This window comes from Excalfactoria chinensis, chromosome 9 (genome assembly GCF_039878825.1).
Source record: "Excalfactoria chinensis isolate bCotChi1 chromosome 9, bCotChi1.hap2, whole genome shotgun sequence".
Lineage (NCBI taxonomy): Eukaryota > Metazoa > Chordata > Aves > Galliformes > Phasianidae > Excalfactoria > Excalfactoria chinensis.
Genome location: NC_092833.1, coordinates 10,707,856 through 10,726,742, shown reverse-complemented (window position 1 = coordinate 10,726,742; position 18,887 = coordinate 10,707,856). Strand labels below are relative to the sequence as shown.

Sequence of the window (18,887 nt, the reverse complement as noted above, 5' to 3'; positions counted from 1 at the left end):
AAAAACAGGAAGAACAAACGTATAACGTGGACCCTTGTCTGCTCTGCAGTTCAAGTTATCATCTTTTGTGCTTGAGCCACATTCTAGCATTTGTACTCAGGGTACAGCAGTGGGGAGCAGCCTGCACTGGGAGGTCATGTTGCAGCACCATCAGCACCCAGCTGCCCTCTTGTGGCATGCCGCAGGGGGAGGCTCCCGCCCTCTGCTCCCCAGGGGCTTTAATTACCCTGGTAAATGGCTTTCAGAGCCTGTTTCTTCAGTCTCACTTCTGTCAGTGCTTGCCACATCCATCTAACTTGCTTTCAGGAAGTCCTGTGGCTGCCAGTATCCTTGCACAGCATCTGCAGGTAGGAGATGGGCAGTTAATGTACAGAGACAGTCTTAATGCAACCTAAAGCTGCCCCATAGTTCTAATTGGGGAGTGCAGAAGAGGCCTGTGAATAGCAGGAGAGCAAAGCATGCAGTGTCTGTATGCGTTTATCTCCAAAGGCACAAGGAACAGCGCTGTGCAGTGGCTGTGAACTGACTGATTTAAGTTGCTTTTCAGCATTTGAAAGAGTAAAATGGGTGCAAAAGTTCGGTTCTTTCTGCTGTTGATATCATCCATGTCCTACCCTGCAGTAATTGTGGGGAAAATGTTTTGGAAAGCCAAACACCCATATCTTTTTATGCTAGAGATCTTAGTCTTACAAAGTCTCAAGCATGCATCTCTTAATGAAGATCAAGCAGATGTAGCCGTCAGGAATGAGGGAAGGCTGCACTCTGTGAGCCTTGAGCACCTGCTACCCACATGTGCCAGGAGGTAGGAGACTCGTCTTCCTTCTTTGCTTTCCATATCCACCTAGAAGTGGACAGGAGTTTGCACTGTGAGTGTTTCTGAAGTAGTCACTTCAGAGACCAGCGCTGCTTCACAGATGTGGTCTGAACTTTACATCAAAAATAAAATTGCCCGTTGTTGCTGTAGGTGATAAAATGCAAACTGATGCAGGTAAAAAGCAGCATGACTACCTTGGTGTTTCTAAGTCTCTCATTTAGCTTCAATTGCTGGCAGTCAATCTAGACATATTTTTTACTTTTAAATGGAACTGATTTGATGCAGAAGTCATTTAATGGAGAATAAGTGCAGAATACCAAGCTAGCACTTTAGCAAAGGTATTTCAATGATCACCTATGTGCTGTGAAACAAATGTGGGCTTCAGATCGTAAATGGAATTATTTTTGAAGCAACAGTCAGAAAATGAAAGCCGACAGTTTCCTGGTGTCTTGGAAGAGGAGTGAAACGTGATAATGAAATGTCTTTCTAAAGTACAGCGGTATTCTACAAGATTTCTTCTGCATGTTTAAAAATGAATGTATCCATGAAAAAATTATTCTGTGAAGTTGGTAGTCATTTCTTATGTTGCAATAGGGCCCTCCCTGTGGTAGACACTGTACAAATGGATAGCACAACTCGGCTGCCTTCTGAAAAGGCTTTGGACAATGATGAGACTAATAGTCGAGCCCACAAAAGTTAATAGCTCATAATTGCATGTGAAGTAAATCTTTTTAATTGAGAAGCAGTTCAAAGAGAATCCAGCTCATTCATGGCAAATTGATGTGCCCAAACCAAACCCTCCGTGGACTGAAATGGCTGAAGTATTGATAATGAGCCATCAGGACTTTGACAGCCCTTCCCATGGCGGGGGGTTGAAACTAGATGATCTCTGATTTTTCTTCCAAGCCAAGCCATTCTATGATTAGTCCATAGCTAACTTGGGTCATTAAGAACTGAAAGTGTGACCTGCCCCACATGAAAGACTTGGCTCGTCTCAGGGGGTTCTTTGTGGATGCGTCATCGTCTCACTAAAACCATAAATGGTGGTTCCCAGAGGACCTCTTGTTGGGAATCTCCTCGAGGAGGCCAGGGGCTGGAGGAAGACTAAGTCTAGGGGCATGTGGGATGCTGAAGGTTTATCCTCCCTCTCATCTTAAGTGTCTTTTTGGATACAAGGTAGTATTTTCCATCCAGGATTTCATAAGCACTAAATGCTCCCTCACAGGTATTTTAAAAGGTGTTGCATGTTTGTGTGTCTGAGAATGTGTGACTTAGTTTCCTAGAAATAATTTTCACCTCAGATAATGCTTTGGAGTGTTTTAAGCCATAAAATTCTTCCTTTTTTTGGGGGGTCATAACGTAGGGCTGAATTGTTCAGATAGTCAGGCAGCCAGTTTTGGAGCTGGGATTAGAAACCACATTTCCAGCCACACAGCCCTGCTCAAATCTTTGTCCCAGCAACACAAAAATAGTTATGCACGTGACCGAGCAAAAATGAACTTTTTTTCTGCTTTTTTACAACTGAAAACAGCTCACCTATTGTTTGAAGGTGGTTGCAGTAAATTTGCTGTTGCTTCCATGTTACTTTATGGCTTATTTGTACTGCAGTAACATCTAAGGGCTGCTAGCAAGGCTGCAATCACACTGCACACATGTGCAAATTAAACATGAAGTAGGAAACATTGTGCATCCCTCTGAGCTTCCAAACTGAAAATGCAGCAAGGCCGGGAAATTGTTATTGTCCTTAATTTACAAATGAGGGGCTGACTAGCAGAATTTAGATGACTCACCCAGCATCATGCAGAGAATCAGTAGCAAAGTGGGAATTGAGCCTAGAATTCCTTCAAGTCTCGTGCCTTACCCACAACCTCACTCTTATTTTGTGTGAAAATCAACCAAATGGTATTGTGAGCCTCATCTGATGAGAAATGAAGGCTCTTCCCAGCATTTAGATCACAAGCCCTGTTTTCCAGGGCTAATAACATGGCTGTGAAAATAAGAAGGGGGAAGGAAAGCACTCCAGGACCACACTTGGTAATCTTAACTGTTCTTAATATAATGTACTCACTAATGCTGTTGGACTTCAGCATTTAGATTATTTATGGCTATTATGAAAATTGATAACTGTCCATAGTAATCCATTACTTTCCAGTCTAGCAACCAGTGTTCCATGGGGGTGGGTGGGAGCATGGTGTGTTGTTTATTATTTCTCCTTCTGGTGGCATTTGTCTCATGCTGTCATTTTTGATACAGTGGTTGATCTCCTGCCAGTAACTTTTTGGGGGCATTTTGAGTGTCACTTGAAGTTTAGTTGTGGGGGGAAAGGCCAGATTTTATCTGAGAGTGAAATGTGGTGAAAAAGAATTAAAGAGGGCTCTCTCATGTGCCGAATGTTCTTCTCCAGCCTGTTCTCTTCTGATGGAAACGCATCAAAACTGTTTGGGTTTGTTTTTTTTTTTTTTCTTTTTTCTTTATTTTTTAAGGAATCACTTTGACTCAGATTGTGTGAGATGAATCATAACCCACTTTCTCATCTCAGATGTGAAAAGAAAAAAAAAGAAAAGAAAAAAGTTCCATCTCTGCTGTCAATGTCAGCATAATCAATACAGAGTGTTTCTCAGTGTGCAAAGAGGTAAGGGAGCATTGAAAGAACAAAAAGAATCAAAAGTAGCCAAACTGTCCTGCTGCTTTTAGTGGGCTTCACTGTTCTCATGTCTGCAAATGCACCTCAATGTTCATCATGTCGTGTTGGACATGAACGCAGTTTTTGTGTCTCTGGCTAAGGCCCAAGGTCACAGTCTGCTCAAAAGTCAGGAGACTGTCATCCCAAACTGACAGCACATCACGAGCAGCCAGCCCTGCCAGACATTTGGGATGCTACCAGCAGCCAAGAGTAAACCCATTTTGACTTGTGAAACTTGCCGTCAGATGTCACCTGCTTGGACTGTGCCAGCGCAGTTTTTGTCAGCATAGCCAAGCACCATGCCTGTCCCGTGGCTCTGCCTGTGCCGAGGCTATTGGGGGAAATGGAAAACTTCAATGTCAGTAGATCACCGTCAGTGTAAATGGGAGTCAGGTGACCATGTCTGATACCTCATCACCCGCTTTCTTTATTAACTTGTTCGTTTGCATTGATTTTTCTTGTTTTCTTGTTATCAGGGATATAGAAACAGCTGCCTCTTGTAGTACAAGCTAAAAATGGGAGCTTAACCCCTTTAAAAGTATCATCACTGCACCAGGATCAGAAGGAGTGAGCATGGTTTAGTGAATGGGTATTAAAAGTTGAGGAAGTTAATCTCCCCACTGAACACTGTGGTTCAGTAAAGCACACAGGCAATAGCACACATTTGTGGAGATTTTAGAGCTGTGGAGGTCTAGAGATTTTAGAGATCCATCTTCCAAAGTGTGAGACACTCTCCACAGCTGAAGACAGGCAGCTGGACTTGGGTTGTAAATGATTTTCTCTCTACGTCCTTCCAAATTACCATCCCAGCCATGCTTTGCTATTTGCTCAGAGCTGTGAATCAGGCTGTATTCAGTTAGCAGCAGTATTCAGCTTTAATATGCAATTTACTCAACAAATTCTGCTTCCAGACAGTATCTTGAGAGGTTAATAACTTACTATCTACCGTGCGTACATTCTGATTTCTGTCTGCACTGTCGGAGCAGACTGAGCAGATGATGCACAGGCTTTTCTTACGGGGGCGGGGAGGGAGAGGGGAAAGTTTTTGTGGGGAGTTTGATTGGGCCTTTTTTGTCATTTAAAATTATACTCTGAAAAAAAAAAAAAAAAAAAAAAAAAAAAAAAAAAAAAAAAAGAACAGGTTTTAAAATGCCACTATTTGCTCATTTTCAGCTTGCTCCGAAAACCAGGTGAATTCATCTATCAGCGTCCAAAAAACCTGCAGGAAGCCAGATGGTTTTTACCTTGAGTTTTCTCTTGTTTCGATGAATGATTAGGGCAAGCCAGTACTGACTTTCCACCTCTTTTTAACTCAGGGATTGTATATGATCATGTGATCTAAGGAACTGTGTCTGGCTGAGCTTTCCTAGAGGGAGACGTTTGGAAAGGATGCTGGTATAGGTCATTTATGCTCTGCAGAGCACTGTCACGTGCAATCAGCTCTTGTGGACTGGAAGGTCCTAGTGATTGCCAGCGTGGAGCTATTTCTGGTCATGTGTCCTCATGGTCATCTCCACAAGCCAGGCAGCTGGTTTTCATTTCTGTCCCATGGCTGAAATTATGTGGGAATCCTAAAATCCTTATATACATAAGCATGCAGGTATAGGACATGAATTCTAATGGCATTCTCTACTTTCCCATTCACCATCCCAACATCTCACATCAACAGAGCCAGCTTTTGATGCCTATAAAATCTCATGAAGTGTGAGTACTTCCAGTGCTGGCAAGTCTGACTTGTGTTATGGAGAAGGAGGTGTGGAGAAGGGGCTAGTGATAGAGAGGTCATGGCTGCAATAAGAGTGGATGTGGAAATGAGTGGAGCACTTTGCAACATTCTATCCTGTGGATATATGTGTCAAAACAGTGACTTCTTCTGAAGATAGGATGCCAGAATACAGGCTTTGGTGCACGCTGCTTGTGTAATTCCTAAAGGGCCACTACTGATGCTGAAACAGCCAAAACCTATTAGACTATGTATTCTTGATTTCCATGCAGAACCACAGGAGAGGATGTGAGCAAAACAGGGAGGTTGCTTATGGTCAGAATTATTTCCCATTTTTTCACAGGCATAATTCAGAAAGTGAAGAAAGTGAAGCATGTGTACTGCAGATGTACACAGCTGGTGCATTGCTATCTCTGCGGCATTCCTCCTTTGGAAGGGTAGCTGAAGAGAGCCAGAAGGGCTGTGTCAGTCATACAGCCAGCTCCTAGGGAAAGCTGGTCACTTAAACTTTCAGTCTCTATACTGAGAGGAGAACAAAAACTGCTGTTTGCGTATGCAAAGGAGTAACACGTATACCAGTTTCAAGAGGGTCAGAAAAGGGGCTTCCATGAAACTTAGAACAGAGGGACATTGCTCTCCTGGGGTCACAAATTTGTGCCTTGAGCCAGCCCTGGACACGTGATGTTCATAACTAAATAATGTTCATGATGCCCATTGCTCTAAGTGTGGCTAGGTCTTTCAAACAAAACAATACTTCATAGAAGGCCTGCTCTGACTATAGCAGACATTTGGGTAAGGATCTGTAACAAAACTGTCCTAGGTGTCCTTGGCTTCCTTATGTTTTGTAGAATTGCAGGGTGTTCAAACAGTCTCACTGCCTATTGCCCTTTGCAGAACAACTTCATTTATCTCTTGTTAATGGCCAAAGTCCTAGCAGCTGTCAGGAATGGGGAGCATGCAGCAAATGTCTGATTATGAGAGCTCTTCTGGCCCAGGAAATTGCAGCTGTTCAGAAGAATGAGTAAGGTTTTACAGGACTGTATTTTGGAGCATGGTCTAATCATGACACATGGTGGGTCATATCTCAGTAGGTCTGTGTTGACTAGAAGATGTTCAAATGGGCATCAGCTTGGATAGAGTTCTGGTTGGTTAAATATAGCCTGAGCTCTCAGGAGATTAGCGTGTGCAGTGGCTTCATGTTTTTGCTCTGGGGACAGGAGAGAGCAAAACAATGTGCAGTGGAAATAATGCTATAGTGAGAGAGTCGTATTTTTTTCCCCTGGGCAAACATTTTACTGGTTCTGTCACCCTCTTAGCAAGGAATGTTCCATAGTGACCCATAGAACCTCAGACACAACTCTTCCCTGGAAGAAGCTTTTACTGTGTTGTAGGAAAAGATGTTTGGTAGGTCTTTATTCCATGGCCTCCAAAATGCCAACCTATCACTTCCTAGTTATACCTAGTTTGGTGTTCTTCTGAAGCAGCTGGAAAATGATGAGCACTGGGATACTGAAATTCAGACTTTTCCCCGATGTTTGAATGTTCAAATGTGGATCTGAAGCTTAACTCCAACACTTCTGCTGCCGTCTGATCTAAGGTATGGGCTGGAGACTTCCAAGGAGTTCTGTTATATATGTTAATTCATATTGTCACATGTGGGGGCTGCTTTGCACACTCAGAGCAGTGCAGAACAATGAGGGATATTTCCAACATGTTTGAAGCCTTGAACATTTTGCATTTGCATTGGGTCTCACCTGATGTTGCTGCAATTCTCTGTTTTGGATGCTAGCTTCTGCAAACTAATCTTTAACTGGGGTGAAAGTCTCCCACACGGTTTTCTGTGTCAAGGTATGAATAATCACTTCCCCAGTATACCCATCACATCTGACTTTGTCAACATAACAAAATTGTATCATTTTTGCTGCAGATGGAAACCAACTCACTTAAACCAGCATTGGTCATATACATTCAAAACTGCCTGAAGTTGCCTAAGTTGACATCAGTTAAAATCCATATTGGGCTAAACAGAAGTGAGTGTCTCTATACATACCTCAGATCTAAACTTGGAGGTCTAGTGGTTTTCAAATGATACTGTTATCACAAGTAAACAAGTCTGTAAGTTTTCCCTGCTGTCATACCTAAGTGCTTAGTGAGGATCGAAGTCAGTTACCATCTTAGGAATGAACTCATTTGTTGGTAAGAAACCAGTAAAGAGCACTCTGAAATTTCAGAGCACAATGATTTGCAAGCTTTCTCCATATAGTGGTTGATGTGACCGGTTCGGGATGTTCAGAAGGGCTCTAAATGCTGAGTTTTTGGCAAATGCTTGTAATCCCTGCTGACATTAGTCTTTTCTAATGACCGCTCAAGAACGCTGGACTGGCAGGACACGCCATGACCTCTGGATATCGGATCGGTCCTTTTGCACTGGTTCGGCCCTGTCACAAAGAGCGAAAGCTTTTGGGGTTTCAGTTTCCATCAGTGCAGAATTCCCCGGTCAAGAATTGTGTGAATAATTCAGGAGACAAGTATTGGCACCTTTAATGTAATAGCCAATTTAGAAGAACCTTCCATCTTAGAAATGTGATAAGAGTAATGTTTTGGACTCATCTTCATAGATACTGATCAACATCAGATGTTGTCCTTGCGGAGGCTGAATGTCAGGACAACCTGTATAGCTCACTGAGCATTGATTTTATTTAGCTCTCTCAGGATTACAATAAACTCACATCATAACCCACTTTCCCCATGTATCCTACTGATAGTCAATGGGCCCTAGACTCCAAAGCATTATCTCAAACAGAGTAGTCATAGGGACACTAAAGAGCTCAGATTTAAGGTTGGTTTTTTTTTTTTTGTTTTGTTTTGTTTTTTGTTTGTTTTAATTCTTATTATTTTTGAAGCCATTCTAATTATGAATCAAAATCTGTAGGATGTGTGAGAGTGACACATGCAATTGTGCAGATGGGGTTTGCACAGACTTTCTTTAAATAAAATAATAGTTTTTATAAATACGTATCCCATATTTTGCACTAATTTGGTGCGACTGAAGTCCAGGAAAGAAAAGTTCTGTCTCCTTTTTGATCAGTCTTGGAGAATGCAACAATCTGGTGTGAATAATCAAACTGCTCTATCACGGACTCATCATGTGCATCATGTGCTACAGGGAAGACATTTCAGAAAGAGTAGGAAGAGTTACCAATATTACTTCCCATTTACCTCAGCCAGCAAAAACAGGTCCTGTGACCAGAGGATGAGCAGAATTGCAAGCATTGCATAATTACGTGAGTAGAAGTAATGTGGTGTCACTGACATCACACAGTATTTTCAAAGGACTTTTGCTCTCAATACCAGTGTTGTATTTTAGGGATATGATGTGTCTGATCATCCTGAGTAGAAACAAGCCCTGCATATTCCCACCAACATGGGAGTGCCTCTGCATCCCAGCTTATAAAGCTCCTGTTACTTGTTCAAAAGAGTAAACAAATATTGGACCTTGCACCTGGTTGGAAAGGTCCCAGATGCTGGGGTGAAGAAGGAAACCTCTGTCCAGTAGCTTGGTTTAATGAGAAAAAACAGAGTTAGTTGGTTCCAGCTGCTGAGAAATTTGGACTGATGGAATTAAGCACAGAGTGCAGCTGGTGGATGTACAGGTGATGCAGTTTCCACTGCCCGATGGATGTGATTTACAGTGAGATTGCTGTTGACGTGTAGACAGCGCGTTTCAAAACAGCAAGGAAGCTTTGGGCTGGTGCCGGGTTGTGAAAGCAGGATTTTCAAAAGGCTTTGAATAAATGAGGTGCCAGCTGAAATTTGGTGGGGCATCTTCTTCCAGTGCAGCCAAGACACCTTTGAAAACCCCAAGCCTCAAAGCTGTTGGGAATATGAGAGCTACCATTTGGTCAAGACTCACTATTTATGAGATCCAGCCTTTGCTCACATTTTTTTCCCTTCTTCTTTTTACTTCTGGCAAAGGGAAGACAAGTTCCCTCCCTGTTTTTCCCCAGACGTTTTTCCCCAGGCAGGCATGCATGAGGTGTGCCAGGTTGGTAGGCCAGAGTCATTGGCACGGGAAGCATCTCTGACTCAAAGCTTTGCCATTACTCAGGCGTTTTCACCTTCTCTGCTGAACAGAGTCTTTGGTAAAAATCACTTCATGCCACCACCCTCACGGCGATGCAACAAGGCAGACAAGCTGCCGAACACCATCTGGAGCAGAGCCAGGCTATGGAAGAGTGAATTGAGTCATTCGGGCCCAGCAGCGGATGTGATTTTTGGCTGTGCTTGAGTCTAGTGAATGTACTGATGGCGCCCGTCTGGAGCTTATGAAATGGGTTGGCTGAGCCGGGGGACAGAAGAGGTTTGAAGTGCCCTTGCGCAACATGGAAACAGTTAGAGGTGAAAGTCCTTGGGAAATGGGACATTGTTTGCTCTTTGTCCTGCGCCCAACACCACAGAGCCTCAACCCGTCCTTGGGCTGCTGTAGACTGCATCTAATTTTTTAACCTAGACAAAAAGGCTGCTGCCCATGTCAGTGTGGGCGTCACCTGCAGCCTCAGTTCAGCTCTTACAAAAGCAAGCTCTAAGAAGGATTCAGTCAACACTGAAAACAGACTCGTGCTGAGCTGTGGCGTGATCCCACAGGCTGCTGGTCATTGGTCCTCCACACCTGGAAGAGTGGGCTGGAGAGGGAGCACAAAGCGTGAAAACAAATGTGAAGCCTCCGAGAAGGGGACCAGCTCATCTGTCCTCCAGATCTGCTCAGTTCTGCAGCCACTGCTTACATATGGGGTTGAGTGCAGCAGCCCCTGAAACTACCCTCTGCTGCTCTACCAGCACATCAGTGGGCGAGTAGGCTGGGGTGGCATGCTGAGATGGACACCTGTGAGGGGACCAGACAGCCTGGGGCTCCTGCCACTGGCACTATTATGATTGCAAGGTGTTTTTTCCAAAAGAGGACCCAGAAATCTGGTGCAGAATTACGGAGTGGGCCAGAGGGTTGCCCAGGAAATCCTCTTGTCCATCGTCACAAGATGAGGTTGGAGGAAGAGGGATTTCTGCCACCTCTCCAGCCATCTTTTTGCCATAGGAGCTGCAGACAGGTGTGGCTTGTGTGCTGCCATATATTTGGTCCTTCTACTGTCCAGGGTTTATTTTGTAATGCAGGTTTGCAAGAGCGAGTAAAAAGGGACCTGGCTCAGTGGCTGCTATTAGAATCACCAGAACTGCCAAAATCTACCTAATCCATGGCTCTACCAGTGACAGTTTCCCTTGCTAAGGTCCCTCCCAGGAGGAGCAAAACCCTGCACTATCAGCTTTGGGGTAAGATGTCTAGAGAGGTTTCATGCCAGCCTTGCTAGTAACTGGCTGACAACACTTACAGGTCACCCAGACTTTAGTGAAGGATTGTGTTCCAGGGAGAAGAGGCATCTTTGTTTAAAACTATCTCATTTTCCTGTAGAAGTAAAATAAAGAAGAGCTGTCTCAGCTTTTGAAAGTGTGGAAAACCCCACTTTTTCACAGCTTTAAAAGATTTTGTCCCTTTTTGTATTTTGGAAAAGAAGTAAGGAGGGAAATGAGAAGTAATTTTTTCTGTCTCTTGCTTCTTTAACTTCCTATATACATTCAGTTTCCCCCGGAGGAGAGGAGTGGTGGGCAAAGGAAGGTGGGGGATTTCTCTGAAAGTCAGACTTTAATTTCATTTTACCAAATGAACTGATTGCACTCCTTGTTTAGTTAAGTGTTTATTTGCAGGGGTGTTTGTTTTGGTGCAAAACAGTGCTTTGAAACTCACCCCCAAACAGAAATATCTTTTTCATTTTAAAAAGTATTTGTGGAGTACTTCTTCTTTCCATCCAGTTTTGAAACTTCAAACTCCTTTTCTATGTGATTCCTTTGCCTGCTACTAAACCCAGGAGAGAAGCAGGTAGCAAGGAGTGCACAGGAGGCAGCACTGGATATCACCCTCTTGCAGTCCTGGATTCACTGGGGCCATCTGGCGCTGCTGTGGCTTCCACAGACAACATTCAGTGCCTGGCAAACCTCTGCAAAGAACTTTCTCGCCAGGGCTCTTTAGTGGATACACAGCTGTAGTCTCTGTCATCTGGTAACTTTCATCAGCATTAAAAGAAACATTTATAAAGGAAATACACTACATTTTACTTGCTGCCTTGCATTTCCTTGATCGATCAGCAAAAGGAGGGACGTTTCCTGTCTCACACTCTTTTTTTCACCCCTTTTCTTTTGTCTCCAGATGTTACCCAAGCTCTGTTTCAACCCCTCTGCACATGGTAAGCCATGTGCTAAGAAGTTGACACAATGTAACAAATAAATAAAAGAAAAAATAAATAAATAAAGTAAAAAGCACAACGAGTTTCAAAAAAAAAAAGTATCTGGGACCTTAAATATGGTAGAGCATCACTGACCCCCACTGGGCTGGGACACTCACTGCAGATCACCCAGGTTGGGTCCCTGGTCCCTCATTGGTGAGCTGGGTACACGTTCAGGTCCATGTTTACCTTCACTGAAGAGCATGGAAAAGGTTCTTCTCAGGACTGGGGAGGAGGCAGCATCTTTTAATGGTTCATGCAGATCCATGCATCAAAAGTTTCCTATAAAACTGGTTGGACCAAACCAAGTCAGCACATGTCCTGCATGTCCATTTTGAGTAGAGTAAGAAAGCGTTGGCTTATGTTACTGTGAGGGATGTTTTGGTTCAGTGGAAAGACAGACTCTCGCTAGTGGTAAGGTTAGAGGCGCTCATTGAAGTTCTTTGCTCAGGTTGTTGGTGAAATCTCCATTGCTGGAAGTTCTTAGGAATACATTAAACAAGTACTTGTCAAGAATGATGTAAAGAATGTTGATCCTGCCTTTGAGGCAATAAGACAGTTTCCATGACCTCTCAAGATCCTGTTCAACTTGAGGTTTTGTAGCTTTATGGGAAAATCAGGAGTGCTCCTCTCTCAACCTTTATTTTGTGGCAGTGACGCATTGCAGTTGTGACAGTTTGGGAAGGAACTTCTACCATATTGGCAAGCATTTGCTGTAATCTGTTTTATATCAGAAGTGGGTGAAATTGTCTCTCGTGTCAGATGAGGAGAGAGTAATGCAGATGGATTAGGGATAGGGACCATTACCATGGGGGTGCTGAATGGAGGAAGTAGGAGATGCACGAGCTTCCTTGTGCTTGGTCTCTATTGCTCAGCCACTCTGCTGATAGTGATGGCATGGCCTGCCCATGGACCACGTCCCAGGCAGGACTGTCCAGCAGGGCTGGTGCTGGGAGCTCCTTTTGAATTACAAGAGTTTTTGTGCTGTGAACCTGCCTCACTGTCAGGCCTTTTAGAGATCATCTCGTGGTTAAAGAAACTAGACTGAGATTGAGAAGGTGTGGTTTCAGTTCCTGGCTCTGTCACAAACTCCTTTTTGTGACCCTCGGCTAGTACCATAACTTCTGTAGGCCTCAGTTCCCCGTGTGCATATTGGGTGTCCTAAAAGTCCTCCACCTTCCTGGGAAGGATTCATCATTAGCACTAGTGACTGGCTCTGATAACAGCCTTGTGGTGAGCATCATGGAGAAATGCTCAGAACGGAACAGTGAAGTGTTAGTAGCCTGAGCTGACACGGTTGCAATGCCTTTGCTATGTGGGGTAGAATGAGACCTCTGGGGCATACAGCGAATGTGTCACCTTTGCAGCCAAGCGAAGTGAGAATACGAAGTTGTACTGTTGTTGAAGGAAAGGGATGCAAACAACAGGAGAGTGCAGCTACTACTGGACAAGCAGAGAACAGATGACAAGGAGTTTGCTGCAGGGACCTGTAAATCCAGAGTACAAGAGCAACGCATTTAAAGCAGAATAACCGGGACGCAGTAATTAAATCACGGCCTTGGATTTAATTTATGAAGTGTTACAGGCACACGCCGTAGCATAAAGCTCTGTTTACTGTGAAAGATCGTGTTTCTGACGTCTGCTGAAGAAGTGGAAATTAAGATTAATCTGTCTCATGTCCAAAGGCTGTGTAAGACAACTGATGCGTACAACCTGCTACTGTCAAATGGAGGAACTTCAAGCTTGGATCCTGGCACAACAAACCATTGCCAAGGGCTCCCTGATCAGTGAGAAGTCTGAGTTCAAAAGCAAAAAAAAAAGAAAAAGGACAGGTGAGGAAGGCAAAGATAAGCTGAAAAGACTATCATCGTTTCCTACAAAAAGCACAGAAAATATTGAAGTTTCCCTTCATCCTAATATTGCATGGTCCTGGGTGCCAAAATATCAGAGTATCAGTAGGGCAGATACAACCAAGGCATTTTTGCCAAATATAATCACAATTAGACACATACTTCCCATGCTCCACGGGAATGGAATAAGCACTCTCTTGTGGACCAGAGATTCCTATTTTGTTCCCTTTGGACAAATCAATGAACGTTCTGAGTGCTTACGAGCTGCAGGATCTCTGCCATTGAGACTTAATCCAGTTAAGGTACACTGGCAGCTAAGGCCTGCTGTTACACTGTTAGCCTGATGGATTAACCTCTGTTCCTATATCCCTTTAAAATGGAATAATTGTGCTGTCTGGCCTAGGTGCCCTGAGCAATCCCACGTGCTTGGGAAATTCTTGAAAACCCTTGGATAAAAGTCACTAGGAAAGAGGAGGGAGAGAGGGGAAAATCGTGTGACATTGTTGACTTATGGTCAACGTTGTCCTCGAAATGCTGTTTTGTCATCAATATTTCTTCATTAGGAATAATGATTTTTCCACATTTACTGCCAGCTGATTCAAAGCTGTCCAAAAGCAGAATGTGTCATGAATCTCTAAAATGCATTCACTGGCAAACTCTAAACAGAGATGATTAGAAAAATAACACAGCGGAAATACTGGGTGTCTTGAGGCTGCCAGGGGAACTTTTAGTGAGATATTCTGTCCAATGTATTTACATATTTTAAAAATGTTCTTAGTACACTTTTGTAAAAGCAGTATGCAATATTTCTTCAGCTCTTTCTTGCATATTGTATCAGGGCTGCAGTGAGAACCAGGGAATACACTTAGCTGATCAAGGGAAATTGTGTAATTGATAGGCAGTGAGGATATGACCTTGTGCTGTATTCCCACAGTAAAGTTAGGTGGGAAGCAGTTTTTTCCATTGTGCAGAAGTTTTTGAGATATCAACATTTTCCCCCACATCTCAGTAAATGCAGAACCTTCCTACATTGATGCTTTTATCAGAAAATTATCTCCTATCTCCTCTCTATATTGAACGCATGCTTTGAATTCATGAATTTAAACCTTTTGTAGAGAGAAGGCTTGCGCATTTTCTCTCTGCACTCTTCACTCTCTTGTTACTGCATGAATTATCTGTGTTAGGCAATGCAAATCACATAGCAAGGGATGGCTATGCCCCCAACAGCTTAGTGTCTAAATAGGTATGACAGGCAGATAATGCTATACCCTAGAAAAGGTTAATGCAGTCCTTGGATGTACAAACAGGACCATTCCAAGCTAGCTGCATGGAATTACATTGCCTCTGTACTGGGTTCCAGTGTGATTGCTATCAGAATATTATGCCATAAGCATTAGTATGGCATGTACCTACTCCATCATTCATCCTTAGTGGTGGATGTTTGTCTGACTGGCTCACATTCTTAATCTGACATTTAAAAGTGACTCATGTCCAAGATAAGTTTGGACACCCTGTACCTAATTCTTCATCTTCAGATCACACCCAGACTCTGGCCAAATCTTAAGAATCTTGCTGAATAAGAGCTCAGATTAGGGCCTCTCCTATTCATTTTTGTAGATAAAACCTGCATCCAGGCTCCAGTGACCTTGAATCTCTGCAGTATCCATTTCTAAAAATGCAATTTCCCCCTGTTTGTGCTCAACTGGAATGCAGCTGCAGAGATCACTCTCTGGCTCGTCACTTAGGCCAGATTGTCCCTGCCTCTTTAATCATCCCTCTGGTTTTATTTCTGCATCAGATCAAAGAGAAGCTTCTTGTCTTTACTTGCGTGGCCTGTAGTGACCTATTCCCTCCATTTTTCCTCTCGTATCCTCCAGTGACATATCAGCTCATCCTTCCTGGCTGCAGGTATCTATGTTCAATCTTCAAGCACTTATGTTTCTTTTTTGTGCTGTCTTTGTCCTTTCCTCAGAAGCATCCCATTAAACTTCTCTCAAACTCCCTTCGGATCCTCTTTCAAATTCTTCCTTAACCTTTTCCTTGGCTGGGCTGTCTACAGATTGCTTGTCAATAGTAAAACATTTGGAGTGCTGAAACCACAATTTTCCTTGCTGACCGGGCTTTTCCACAATCAGAGCATCAGCGTGACAGCATAAGCAAAAAATATATAATAATAGAAATAAAATAACAAGAAGTTAGAAGATGGCATCATGTAAGTTTCCCCTCTCAATTCAGATTTGCAGTATTGCTTATGCTGCAGAGAACAGTAGATGAGGTTTCTGAATGAAGCGTCGGAGCTGATGTTCCCTTTCAGCTACTGAAGTTTTCCCTATGACCCACTGAGTAATGATGGCATTTCCAGTGGTTTCAGTGGGGAAGCCTCTGTGGGCACCTCTAACTGTCCCCCCAAGGTAAAACCAACATGTGGCAGCAAAGCTGTGATGAAGGAAGGTCACAGCCAAGGTTATGAACCTCTTTCATGCAACATAGGAGGACTCCAGTCTCCTAGGCTTGCTGCCAATGTATCACCCTCTAGTTTTGCCAAAATTATCTTGAACCAGGACCTAAAATGGACTGGAGGGTCCAAGGAAGAATGCTGAAATGGCATACTTTCATCTTCATGCAGTTTAGTACTAATTTTATCCTTTGTCTTTAAGGTGTCTTTTAAGTGCTATTTGTCTCTGTGGGAAGCAAACGGGTCACGTTGTTCTGTGTTTCTACTGTAATGCGCTGCCTGATATTTTTCTTTTAGATTATTTGTGTAATTTTTTTTCTTTTATGCAATCTGTTTGCTCTTGAGTCTTGCAAGCTTTGCCTTTGCTACTTCTTTCTCAATAAGCAGCGCAACTTGTTCTGTATTCACTCATGGCTATTCTGCACACAACGGGCTGGGTTATTTCACCCAGCGTGAAAATATTAAAATGGGGAACATGTGTGGGCACTTAATTGTGGTGAATCCAACCACAAATACCTTTGCCGTTGGTAACTGGCACACAGGAAAAGCAGACCTTTGTTTTGTTTTTATCAGACATAATGATAGATGCATTGTTTCTGGTGGGGTTTTTCTGGTTTTCTAAGGAAATGAGGCTTGTGCAATCACACTGCCTGTGTGCATGTGCCTATCTTGTTTGTCAGTTCCTCCCTTACCAACATCTCTTGAAACTAATAGCCATTTTCAGACAAACTTGAGTAAGACGTGGGAGTCAGGAGAAGCAACCTGACTTAACAGAAGACTTGTGAGTTCACAGGTTGCGCCAAAGTCTGCAGAAGCTGCTGTCTTTAACAGCTGCATTGCTGCAAACCATCAGTTGTGTATTCACCCGTGTGCCTTCACAGGGATCCAGATGCCCAACTGTAAGCTCCCAGATCAGAATATTTTGGCTTACTTGCTCTTAACCTTCGGGCGAGTGAGTCAGTTGGTGGTGTTGCTAGGCACAGAGCTTGTGTTTTGATTCTCACTGGAGTGGCCATGTCTCATGAAAAACATTGTTTGCTCCAGGCCACAGCACTACAATTTGCATATAAACTTATGAAAAAGGAAGCTTTCTTTAAGCTTTCCTGTGTGAGGGTTTACAGTAGCATTTCTGTCTGTGTACATAACGGCAGAAGCTGGGCTTCTCATAAATGTAGATGGGTTAAGTCTGTCGCTGCCCGAATGGGAATCTTCTGTGGAAAAACCCAGAAAGAGGAAGGAAAGCCTAAGGAAATACCAACTTCAAGGGGAGAAGTTGGCTAGGATCTGTGTTGTGCTGCATTTTGGTTTGTACCTGGCCACCAGCAGTGAAGCTGGGGAATGCCTGAGAGGCGTGCAGGAATGTAACCTCAGGGCACCTTTCGGAGGCAGAGAAGATGTCTTTATGCCCTTCGCTCAAAGGGAGGACAGAGGTCCAGAAGTGCTGAGTGGTTTGCCAGGGATTACAGGAGTACATGCCTAAGCTAGGAAGCAGACTGAGATTTTTTGATGTGAGAAGTGCAGCCAGAAGTATGATCTACGTATAGACAGCTTCTGCAGCGAGTGCCTTGGTCAAGGGGGGACATGAATGCTGAAGTATGCGAGAGTGGCTAAATTATGAATGCAAGGAGGAGGGAAGAAAAGATTCCCACATGTTCTGCTCAGATGTTAACAAAGAAAGCTGAGAAGTGTTTGCATAGACACTGCATTATTCTGTGTCCAAATGCCTCATAAAAATAATACCGGATGATCACAGAATGGCACACCAGGGAAAATAAATTCTTCAGCGGAATATTCCCGCTGGAAAAACACTGTGTAAAGTAATACACTAATAGCTTTCAATTTCATGTTTTATATATGGAGATATTAACTGCTCCCCAGACGTCTGTTCATATTACAGCCCCGCTACATGAGCAGTTTGGAGAAGGCCCTGGAGCAACTCGGTCTTGTCCGCACAGAGGACCGAGCGGTGCTCTCCTTTTGTACATGCAAGTCCTGTTTCTTCTGCCTCTTTCCCATAGAAGTACTGCTCCGATGGCTCTCTCCAGTGGGTTTTGTTTTATTTTTTTTCTTAGTTCTCATGTTTTTTTTCCATTCTTCCCCCATGCTCTGTAGCCTCATCACTATGCTGGGAAGCCTGCATTCCTTCTCTGCTTGTAAAAGAGGAGCCCTCACAAGAAGCATTACAGTGGAGCGTCTAAGGCACAACACTGTCAAAACCCTAATAACAAATGCTAAATAAATTAAAGTTTAAAAACAACATCTATTAATTCCTATTAGGAGGAAGTTCCAGACTTGTCTTCATTTGCCTGGTAACCTCTTTCCACATTGCTCAGATAAGGTATCCATAGGATCTTGCCACATAGGAAAGCAGCTCACATGCCTTGTTCCCTGGCTGTAGCTGAAGGCTGGTACAAGCAGGGAAGAAGGTGTGAGGACGTGTTTGCTGGAAGATGTCCCACTGCTCAGAGGCAGCTGCCCTATGGTTGGAACAACAGGACTGGTGCAAGACCTTTTCGGAAGTTTTGCAGTATTTGTTTAGAAAAGTCAATAAGCACAGGCAGCTGTGTGAAAGAACACTGTATCACTGCTGGAATACTTAATCATTACTAGGTACATATTACTTGTACATGTTTTTATGAGTAATTCTGTCTGCCTGCTCTCATTTGAGCTCTGGTCTTCCTACCACCCTTCCCACTTTTCATCATCCACACTAGCCCATCCACTGAGGAGGGGTGCAGGGTCCCATGGCTGGAGGCTCTGCTACATAATGTTTACAGCAGCAATGTAAACAAGGCAGCAAGCCTCCTATGTGTGCTCCTGCAGGTTTTTTCTGTTATGTTTTTGTTTCAATATTGCATTAGAGACCTATCTTAGAAACAACTAGAGTTCTTAGGGGTTGCCTTTACCTTTGTTAGTAGCTTCTGGTGCACTTTTCCTGGCTAATGGTAAGAATCAAGTATTTGCACATCAGTTTCTTGAGGAATGGCTTTGGTCTTTGAATGGATACTATCTATCTTGGTCAATATTAATCTT

The 18,887-nt window shown here is 43.4% G+C and overlaps 1 protein-coding gene across 9 annotated transcripts in view; it reads left to right on the top strand.

The window, feature by feature from the left end:
• The window catches only part of LPP (LIM domain containing preferred translocation partner in lipoma), a 301,297-nt gene that overhangs the window by 236,801 nt on the left and 45,609 nt on the right, over positions 1 to 18,887 (top strand). The window lies entirely within an intron of this gene.